Raw genomic sequence first — 10,393 nt, forward strand, 5'->3', positions numbered from 1 at the left:
CAGTTTTAAACAAGTTGATTTTAAGATGTTGATGGGACATCTAGTATGAAAGGTCTAATAGGCATTTAGGACGTGAGTCTGGAAAGTCCTGCTTTTTTTTTTAATCTCTTTTGGGTTTACCTAGTAGTACTATTTATGGGTCAAGGGATATACATGGTTTAGTGATTTGTGGGGTAGGGAGGTACAGTATAGTTCCAAATTGCTTTCCAGAATGATTGTACTACTTCATGGCTCCAACAACAGTGTATTAGTGTTCCTGAGATCCTATAGCCCTTCCAAAAATTACCTTTTTTTTCCTTCTTGTCGTTATTGTGAATCCGGTAAGTATAAAGTAGAAATTCCAAGTGATTTTAATTTGCATTTCTCTTATTGCTTATTTGGAGCATTTTTATATGATTGTTGATATTTCTTTTATGAAGTACTTATTCATATCCTTTGAGCATTTGTCTGTTGGGGTTGACTCATGTTCTTATACATGTAACCCCATTCCTATGATAGGCAGGTAGGGCAGTTACTTGAAGAACAGCTCTATGATGTTGCATATACCCTCTGTGTATGAAGAGGGTGAAGTGACTCCTGATTGGTGGAAAGATCTCTGAGTCTGTGACACCGTATATAGTGACACAGAGAGTTTTGAGAGAAGGGGAGTTTGAGATAGAAGGAATCTTTGAATGTATAATAGGAACCCCCAGAGCTTCAGGAATATGCGTAAAGCCAGCCCACCACATGCCCCTTGACTCCCAATACCTGGCACCCACAGAATCTGCTAAGAGCAAACTTCTTTGGTGAGAATCTTCTCTCCTTGGTCAAGCTGAGATTTTATCTTGCTTCTAAGTCTAAAAACCTATGAACTCTTCTATATTCTATCGTCGACTCTAACCTGTATGACTTCTTCAATATCTGTTACTATTTGCTTAGATAAATGTGTTTGCTAAGGAATAGTTTACCTGTCATATTTATGGAGAACAGAAGAATTTATGACCAAATAAGAGATAGAGAACATTATGAAATGCAAAATGGATAATTTTGATTACATTAAATTGAAAGGTTTTGTACAAACAAAGCCAATGCAACCAAGATTAGGAGGGAAGCAGAAAACTGGGAAAGAACTTTTACAATCAGTATCTCTGATAAGGCCCTCATTTCTAAACTATATAGAGAACTAAGTCAAATTTATAAGAATACATGTCATTCTCCAATTGATAAATGGTCAAAGTATATGAACAGGTAGTTTTCAGATGAAGAAATTAAAGCTATCTATAGTCATATGAAAAAATGCTCTAAATCACTATTGATTAGAGAAATGCAAATCAAAACAACTCTGAGGTACCACACATACCTATCAGACTGGAACATGACAAAACAGGAAAATGATAAATGTTGGGGAAGATGTGGGAAAATTGGAACACTAATGCATTGTTGGTGGAGTTGTGAAATGATCCAACCATTTTGGAGAGCAATTTGAAACTATGCCCAAAGGGTTACAAAACTGTGCATACCCTTTGACCCAGAAATCCCTAGGGCTGTATCCCAAATAGATCATAAAAAAAGGAAAAGGACCCAGATGTTCAAAAATACTTATAGCAGCTCTTTCTGTGGTGGCAAAGAATTGGAAATTGAGAGGATGCCCATCAATTGGGGAATGGCTGAACAAGTTGTGGTATATGAATGTAATGGAATACTATTGTGCTATGAGAAATGATGAGCAAGCAGACTTCAGAAAAACCTGGAAAGACTTGTATGGTCTGATGCTGAGTGAAGTGAGTAAAACCAGGAGAACATTATACACAGTAACAGCCATGTGCAATGACTAACTTTGATAGACTTTGCTCTTCTCAGCAATGTAAGGATCTAAGATATCTCTAAAAGTCTCATGATAGAAAATGCTATCCACATCCAGAGAAAGAACTGTGGAGTTAGAATGCAGATCTAAGCATACTATTTGCCCTTTTTGTCTTCTGTTTTGTTTTATCTCTTCTTTCTTGTGGTTCCTCCTAATGACTAATGTGAAAATATGTTTAATAGGGATGTATATGTAGAGCTTATATTAGATTATACACCGTCTTGGGGAAGGAGGGGGAGAATATGTAAAACTCAAAAGTGATTGTTGAAAACTAAAAATAAATTATTTTTTAAAAAAATGTGTTTGCTAGTTATCCAGGATTAACTTTTATGTAGGAAGGAGCTAAGCTGGCCAAGAGTAAAATATCATTACTCTCTTAAGACCATCATACTTGGGGCAGCTAGGTGGCACAGTAGATAGAGCACTGGCCCTGGAGTCAGGAGGACCTGAGTTCAAATCTGGCCTTAGACACATAACAGTCACTAGCTATGTGACTATGGACAAGTCACTTAACCCCAATTGCCTCACCAACAAAAACAAAAACAAAAACAAAAACAAAAACAAAAAACCAAACCATCATACCCCTAGATTACAAATAATCTGATGTGTAGTAAAAATATATAATTCTAGTCCAATATCCCTCTTAGAGATAGGAGAGCAAAAGGAGTGGTCATCCAATTACTATTATTCTGTGTCCTAGCTGCCCTTCTCCTGCTAAGCTACAGAAAATGCATTCATGGCCCTATTTACCCCATCAAATTTACTTCTAAATGTGGCATAGCCATTGGACTTACTGCTGTAAGACATGACTTCTCGGGTACTGATTGATCTATTGCTGGGCCAAGTCAAGTAGGTCACTCTTCAGAACTATGTGGATATACCTAACTCAGTAACTGTCAGACTCTGGTATGGATTCTCATCACTGGACTCCTCCAACCTATCAAGTCCTCATAAAGCCTTATTCCAAAAGAAATGACCAACAGATGGGTCCATCCATCTACTTGAGGAACAAATCTACTTGAGAGGTCATGGGTTCATGGGCCACCGGTTAGGGGAAGAGCACCCCTTCACTGGCTGTCCTGAGTTTAGAAAGTTATCCTTATACCTCATGGTCAGCAAAACGGGAAAAGATTGAGTTTTTCCTTTGAGGCACTTTTAATGCACTACTTGTTTCTTTTTAGCAGTAGTAAACAGTATAAGAATACTTGAGAATATTCCAAAGTAGAGAGCCAGACCGTTCCATTCAAAGTCATTATAGATTTCCTGAAGTAGGTTCATCAAATACCCAGGTTCTCAGGACTGGGATTTCATCGCATAGGACATTTATTATCTATATTTGTATAAATTCCAATATATCTTGAATATCAGACCTTCATCAGAGGAATTTGATGCAAAGATTTTTCCCCAGGTAACTGTTTCTTTTCAATTCTAACTGCATTGATTTTGTGCAAAAAAAAAAATTCAGTTTTATGTAATCAAAATTATTCATTTTGTCTACTGAAATTATGACTATCCCTTATTTGACCAAGAACTCTTCCTGTTTCCACAGTTGAGAAAGGTATCTCCCCTTCCATTCTCCTCTAATTTGTTTACAATACAATGGCTTATATCTAGTTTATACATCCATTTGGAGTTTATTGTGGTGTATGGTGTGAGATGTCTATCTAATCCTAATTTCTACCTGATTTCAAATTTTCTCAGGAGTTTATGCTGAATATTGAGTTCTTATCCCAGTAATTAGCATCCTTGGGTTTTTTAAACACTATGCTGCTATGTTCAGTTGCTTCTAGATTTTGTGTAACTCATCTGTTCCACTGATCAACTTTTATTTATTTTTTTAACCAGTGTCAAATAGTTTTGATGATTACCACTTTGTGATGCAGTTTAATGTCTGATACTACCCGGTCTACTTCCCATTTTTTTGTTTATTATTCTCCTTGAGTTTCTTGACCTTTTGTTACTCCAGATGAAGTCTGCTATAATTTTTGTCTAGTTCTACAAAGGAATCCTTTGGTAGTTTGATTGGTATGACATTGAATATGTAAATTAATTTAGGTAATATTGTCATTTTTATTATATTGGCATAACCTAACCATGAGCAATTAATATCTCTCTGATTATTTAATTCTATATTTCTGTGAAAAGTATTTCATAATTGTATTTATATAATTACTATGTAGGTCTTAGTACGTGGATGCTCAGATATTTTATACATTCTTAAAGTTAATTTTTTATGTGATTTATTTTTCTATCTCTTTTTTCTAGGTTTTGTCAATAATGTATAGAATGTTTGATGATTTTATGGATTTATTTTATATCCTACTACATTACTGAAGTTATTGTTTCAATTAATTTTTAGTTAAATCTCTAGGGTTCTGTAAATAAAATATATCATCTGCAAAAAAAGCAATATAATTTTTCTTCTTTGCATGTTTATTCCCTTGACTTCTTTTTCTTGTTTTATTATTATAGTTAGTATTTCCAGAATTTTATCACGTAATAGTGGTAACACTGAACATCTTTGCTTTACCTCTGATCTTATTAGAAAAGACTCTAATGTTTCTCCATATAGATAATTCTAACATACTAGCTCTTGGTTTTAGATACTGTTTATCATATTAAGGAAAAATCAGATTTGATTCCTGTGTTTTCTGATGTTTCAACGTAAAAGAATATTGTATTTTGTCAAAATCTTTTTCTGTATTTATTGATAAAATCACATGATTTTTATTGTTTTTGTTATTAATGTGGTCTGTTGTGCTTATTTTTTTCTTAGCATTGAACTAACCTTGTTTTCTTGGTATAAATCCAAACTGGTATAATCTATAATAGTTTTAATATATTGCACTAGCCTCTTTGCTAATAATTTATTTATTTTTTTCCTGCATCCATAGTCCTTAGATATGACTCTATATTATTAACCTAGGATCTGTGGATAGTTTTCAGGGGATTTGTCAACTTGGATGGGAAAAAAATTACAACTTTCTTTCACTAAGCTTTGTTTTCCTTTGTAATCCTATGTGTTTAATTTTATACACTTAAAAACATTATTCTGCGAAGGAAAAACACTATTGTATCCATGACACAAAGGGTATAAGAATTCCTGAGAAAGGGCATCTGACTACCAAAGTGGTCCATGACATGAAAGGTTTAAGAACTCCTGGTGTATAGTTTTCTTTCTCTGACTTGTCCCTCTTTAGTTTATATATCAGTACCATATTTGTCTCATAGTTGGGAAATGACAGGATACCTTCTTTCCCAATTTTTGCAGTTTACAAAAATGTGAAATTAGTTGTTCTTTTGATGTATGATTTAATTTACTTTTTAAAAAAATTTTTGTTTTCAGTTTCTTATATCACCATGGTATCCTGTGTATATTCTCTTCCCCTTCCCCCAGAGCCATTCCAAATGACAAATAGTTGTTGTTGTTGTTGGGTTTTTTTGAGAGAAAAAAATAGCCAGCGCAACTGACTGATACAATAAGAAAGTCTGAAAACATGTGCATTGTGTGACACTTGTGGACCTCCCATCTCCATGAGGAGATAGGTTTGGGATGTCTTTCATATCTCTTCATTTGAACCCCACTTGATCTTTCTAATTTTGTTACATTTACTTTTTAATTTTTTAGTGTATCATTCTTTCCATTTAAATTGTTATAATTACTATTTATATTGTTTTCTTGGCTCTGCTTACTTCACTTTTCATCAGTTCATATCGATCTTTCCATGCTTCTCTGTATTCATCATGCCCATCATTTCTTACAGCTCAGTAGGATTCCGTTACATTCATATACCATAATTTGTTTAGCTATTCCTCAATTGATGGGCATCTATTTTGTTTCTAATTTTTAGCTATCATAAAAAGTGGTACAATAAATATTTTGGAGTATATGAGGACTTTCTTCTTATTGATGGCTTTCTTGGTGTAGAAGTCCAGTAATAGAGATTCTGGTTTAAAAGGTATGAACAGTTTAGTCATTTTATTTGTCTATTTCCAAACTGGTTTCCAAAATGGCCATACCATTTCACAGCTTTCCCAACAATATATTAGTGTGCCTTTCTTCTACAATCCCTCCAAATTTAGATAATTTACCAATTATCTAATGGCCTATCTATTTTATGAAGTTTAGAGTTGGGAGTGAGACAAAGGACCTGAAGAAACCATCTTTTGTTTGAATGGATTAAGACCAACAAATGAGTTTTCCCGTCATCTTTTCATGTGGGCCTTTTGTTCTATATCTAAGAAATCATATTCACTTTTAAACAGGTATTCAGCTCCTGTGTACTTAACCTTCTGCTCAGCTTTATTTTTTTCCAACTTCCTTTTACTATTATTTAAATAGCATCCATCACCATAGCACCCAGGCAGCAGACACTTTACCAAATCTCATTGTGTTTCACATCCTGGAAGGGGGTTGGAACTGGATGCCTATTTGTTCTCACTACTGATTAGCTATTTCAAGGAAACTGTAGCAATCACAGGGCTTTGTATTTGGAACACACAATCCCTCCTTTGCCAAGAGTTAAGAAGTGTTTTTTTTCCCATTAATCCTTACAGTATCCCTAGAAGAAAGATCATGGCACTTTAGTTTTATATTCAAATTTCCATATTCTTTTCAGAGTTCTTTTATGTTAAAAAAAAAGTAATAATTACATAAGCCAGGACACTTTGTAACCAGGCAGTTTTTTAAAAAAAATCACTTGCTATAGAGGTGACATATTTACATTTCATTTTGTAGATCAAGAATTAATATTAATAATATTTGGAGTCTTTGTCCTGGAGTTCCAAATCTCATGCCTGGATATTGGCAATAAAGCTTTACTAATTTTGGGAGGGGAGGGTGAAAGGAAAGTTATTTTTTCGGGGTGAGAGATCAAAAAAGGTTGTATTGTTCATTTTTAAAAATTGCTATTTTTATATCAATTTCATTTCCTAGTATTTCTCTCCCCCCACTAAGTTCTCAAAGAGCCATTCTTTGTTAACAAAGGATAGAAAAGAACAAAAAAAAGTTAATCAGAACTAAAAAACAACCCTTCATCTTAGTCCAATGTTATATGCAGTTTTCCAACCCTTAGTCTCTACCTTTTGCAAAGATGTAGAAGTGGTCTTGGAGGCCATTAAGTCCAGTCCCCTTATTTTACAATTGAGCCAACTGAGGAACAGTTTTCTTTTTTTTTCTTTAATTATTTTATTTATTTTTAGTTTTCAACATTCACTTCCACAAGATTTTGAGTTCCAGATTTCCTCCCCATCTCATCCCTCTCCCCACCCCAAGATAGCATACATTCTGTATACCCCATGCCCTAATCTGCCCTCCCTTCTCTCTCACTCTGCCTTCTCTTATTCCCTTCCCCTTCTATTTTCCTGCAGGGCAGTATAGATTTCTGTACCCCATTGAGGAAAGTTATTCTTGGGGAAAGAACCAAAACCAGGAGGATGGAGGCTAAGGTAGAGTCCCATGTCTGTCATTAGTTAGCTGTATGACCTCAAGTATGTAATGTAATTTGTCTTATCTTTGACTTCCTCACAAATGAAAGCATGAAACTAGATTATGGAAATTACAGGGTTTAGAGCTAGAAAGGACCATAGAGAAAGAGTTAGCATGGTAGAGTAGAAAGAGCCCTGAATCTGGCATCAGGGGATTTGAGTTGCATCCTCTAGTGGCTATGAGAATTTGGTTTGGGGTCACAGTTTCCTTTTCTGTAAATGGGCCAATTGGTCCCTACTAGCTCCAAATCTTTGAACTCATGATTATTTGGATCACCTCTTTACAGAAGAGAAACCAAGGACCCTGAGAGGTTGAGGATCAAATGATTTTTTAAAATATTTGTTTTATTTTAAAATATTTGTAAGTGTGCATAGCACAGTGCCTGACACACAGAAGGCAATCTATAAATGCATATTCCCTTCACCTTCCCTTAAGTGGCTTGTCCAAAGTCACAAATCTAGTGAGTGGAGGAGGGGTGGGTGGATGGGTTGCATCTCTTCCAGAATCAATAGTTCTATGAATTTTACTTTTTGTAGAATGAGGCAAATTACAACCACCCTTTCCTGCCTGATTTGGAAGGGATCAGGAACCACAGACAACATTTACATTAAAATGCTTTGAGCTTTTTTCGGGAAAAAATAAGATGGGGCAAATTTTGTGACAGAGTAGACCTTTCCCGAGTCTAGGGATCCTTTACATCTTTGGGAGTAGAAAATAGGAGCAGATCAGAGCCTGGTAGGAAGGATTAATGAGCATGGACTGGAAGGGTTTATTGTGAGTTGAAAAGGAACAGATGCTAGCAATTACATATGGAGAGGGAGATGAGAGGAGGGCAAAGGAAAGGAAGCATCAGTAATGAATGAGGCATGGTGCACTGGAGTGATATAATTTGGAGGATTCAGAATAATTCAGAAAAAGTGTAAGTCTTCTAACGGAATACTTTTTTTTTTCAGTGAGGCAATTGAGGTTAAGTGATTTGTCCAGAGTCACACAGCTAGTGAGTGTTATGTGTCTGAGGTTGGATTTGAACTCAGGTCCTCCTGACTCCATGGTCTGTGCTCTATCCACTGTGCCACCTAGCTGCCCCAATGGAATGCTCCTTGAAATTGTGTTTCTGAGAAAGAGTGGCACTATAGTAGTTAGATGCAGTCCCCATGGAGCCATTACAAAGAATTTTTTTCTATTTACAGAGAAAGAGAAGGGTACTAGAATGGTGGGGTGGTGAACAGCCCTATTGCAGGGGCGGTTGGTCCAGGAGAGGAGGGTAGTCAAGCCTTCATCTCTCAAGGAGTGGGGAAAAAGTGGTCCTTAGAAGAGGGGTGCCATGAGAAAAGGAGGTAATGTAGGTTATGGCCTGTGATTGGTTAGTCTTTAGGGTAGCACATACTAGGAAAATACTAGGAAATACTCAGGGAAAAGAGGAAATAGCCATTTCTACAGGAAGGGAGTACATGAGAGCTCTCAAATATTGGCATCCTGAGGCAAATCTCCATTTGTGTCAGGCTGGTTTTGACTCTGGGTTCAGTTTATATGGTGGCACAGTCTGGAGAAGACATTTCTTCCCTTGGTTCAAGAAAGCTATGTATAGTATCTGTTTGTGTAGGTATTGTATAAAAGAGAAAATAGGACTAGGTGGAAGTAGGGTCCAGTTCTGCCTTCCTCTTCCTTTTTGCCCTCTGGAACCCTGCTCACTTGCTATCGAATTTCCCTTTATCAGTGACCATTTCTTCCTCCATTCCTTTCATGGTAGTAGGGCAGTGCGGTGGATAGAGCACTGAACCTGAAGTTAGGGAGACATGAGTTCAACTGTGACTTCAGACCCTTACTGTGAACCACCAAGTCACTTAAACTTTATCTGCTTTACTTTCCTCATCTGTAAAAATGGAGATAACACCTACCTCCCAGGGTTATTGTGATGATAAATTGAGATAAGATTTATAAAATACTTTGCAAGCCTTGAAACACTATAAAAATGCTAGTTATTATTCATCTTTTGGCATTCGTGTAGGCCTGGCTTTCCCCTAGAAATCACTGCATCCTTGGCCATTTTCTCCGGTACTAGATACACTTTCTCTCATGTCCCCCATTAAACAGAACAATAGGTGTGTATACCACGACCCTCTCTCTGCTGGTGCTGCTATTGTTCAGTTGTGTCCAATTTTTTGTGACCCCCTTTGGGGTTTTCTTGGCAAAGATACTGAAGTGGTTTACCATTCCTTCTCCAGCTCATTTTACAGATGAGGAAACTGAGGCAAACAGGATTAAGTGACTTGTTCAAGGTCACACAGCTAGAAGTGTCTGAGGCCAGATTTGAACTCATGAAGATAAGTCTTTCAGACCCAGGCCCACCACTCTATCCACTGCAGCATCTAGTTACCCTTTCTAAATGCTTACTTTCAGTCTTAAATCATTAGCCAGTGATAAAGCTTAATGCTTTACAAAACTAGCAGGCTATTTGTTGGGCTTATTTAATGCACAGATTGAGACAAGAAAAGAAGAATAACTTTGTCTTACAGAGACAGAGACTTTTTACTTTTTTGTTCAGTAGAACTCAACTGGGGGCAGAAACATGGAGAGCCAAAGACACAAAGTCATGAAGGTAGAAAGAAGCCTTACTTGTTATCATTCATAAGCCTTGCAGAAATACCTACATTCCAATTCAAAAGCTAGTCCTATTTTCTTTCCCTTTTGTTAAATTTTTTTTAGGCAATTGAGGTTAAGTGACTTGCCCAGGGTCACACAGCTAGTAAGTGTCAAGTGTTTGGTCTGAGTTCAGATCTGAATTCAGAACCTTCTGATTACAGTGCCAGCACTCTATCCACTGTGCCACCTAGCTGCCCCTAAGCATTCTAGTTGTCTCTCTTTTTTTGTTTTTGTGAGGCAGTTAGGGTTAAATGACTTGCCCAGAGTGTTATGTATCTGAGGCCAGATTTGAGTCCAGGGCACTGTGTCACCTAGCTGCCCCTAAATTTTTTTTTAAAGACAGTGATCCAGAAAGCAGTGCATCATGAGGAAATGCTGATAACCACTTCAGTCTGAGAGGCTGTGGGTAAAACCTAGCT

Source organism: Vombatus ursinus, unplaced genomic scaffold (genome assembly GCF_900497805.2).
Source record: "Vombatus ursinus unplaced genomic scaffold, bare-nosed wombat genome assembly UNPS02011591.1, whole genome shotgun sequence".
NCBI classification, from domain to species: domain Eukaryota; kingdom Metazoa; phylum Chordata; class Mammalia; order Diprotodontia; family Vombatidae; genus Vombatus; species Vombatus ursinus.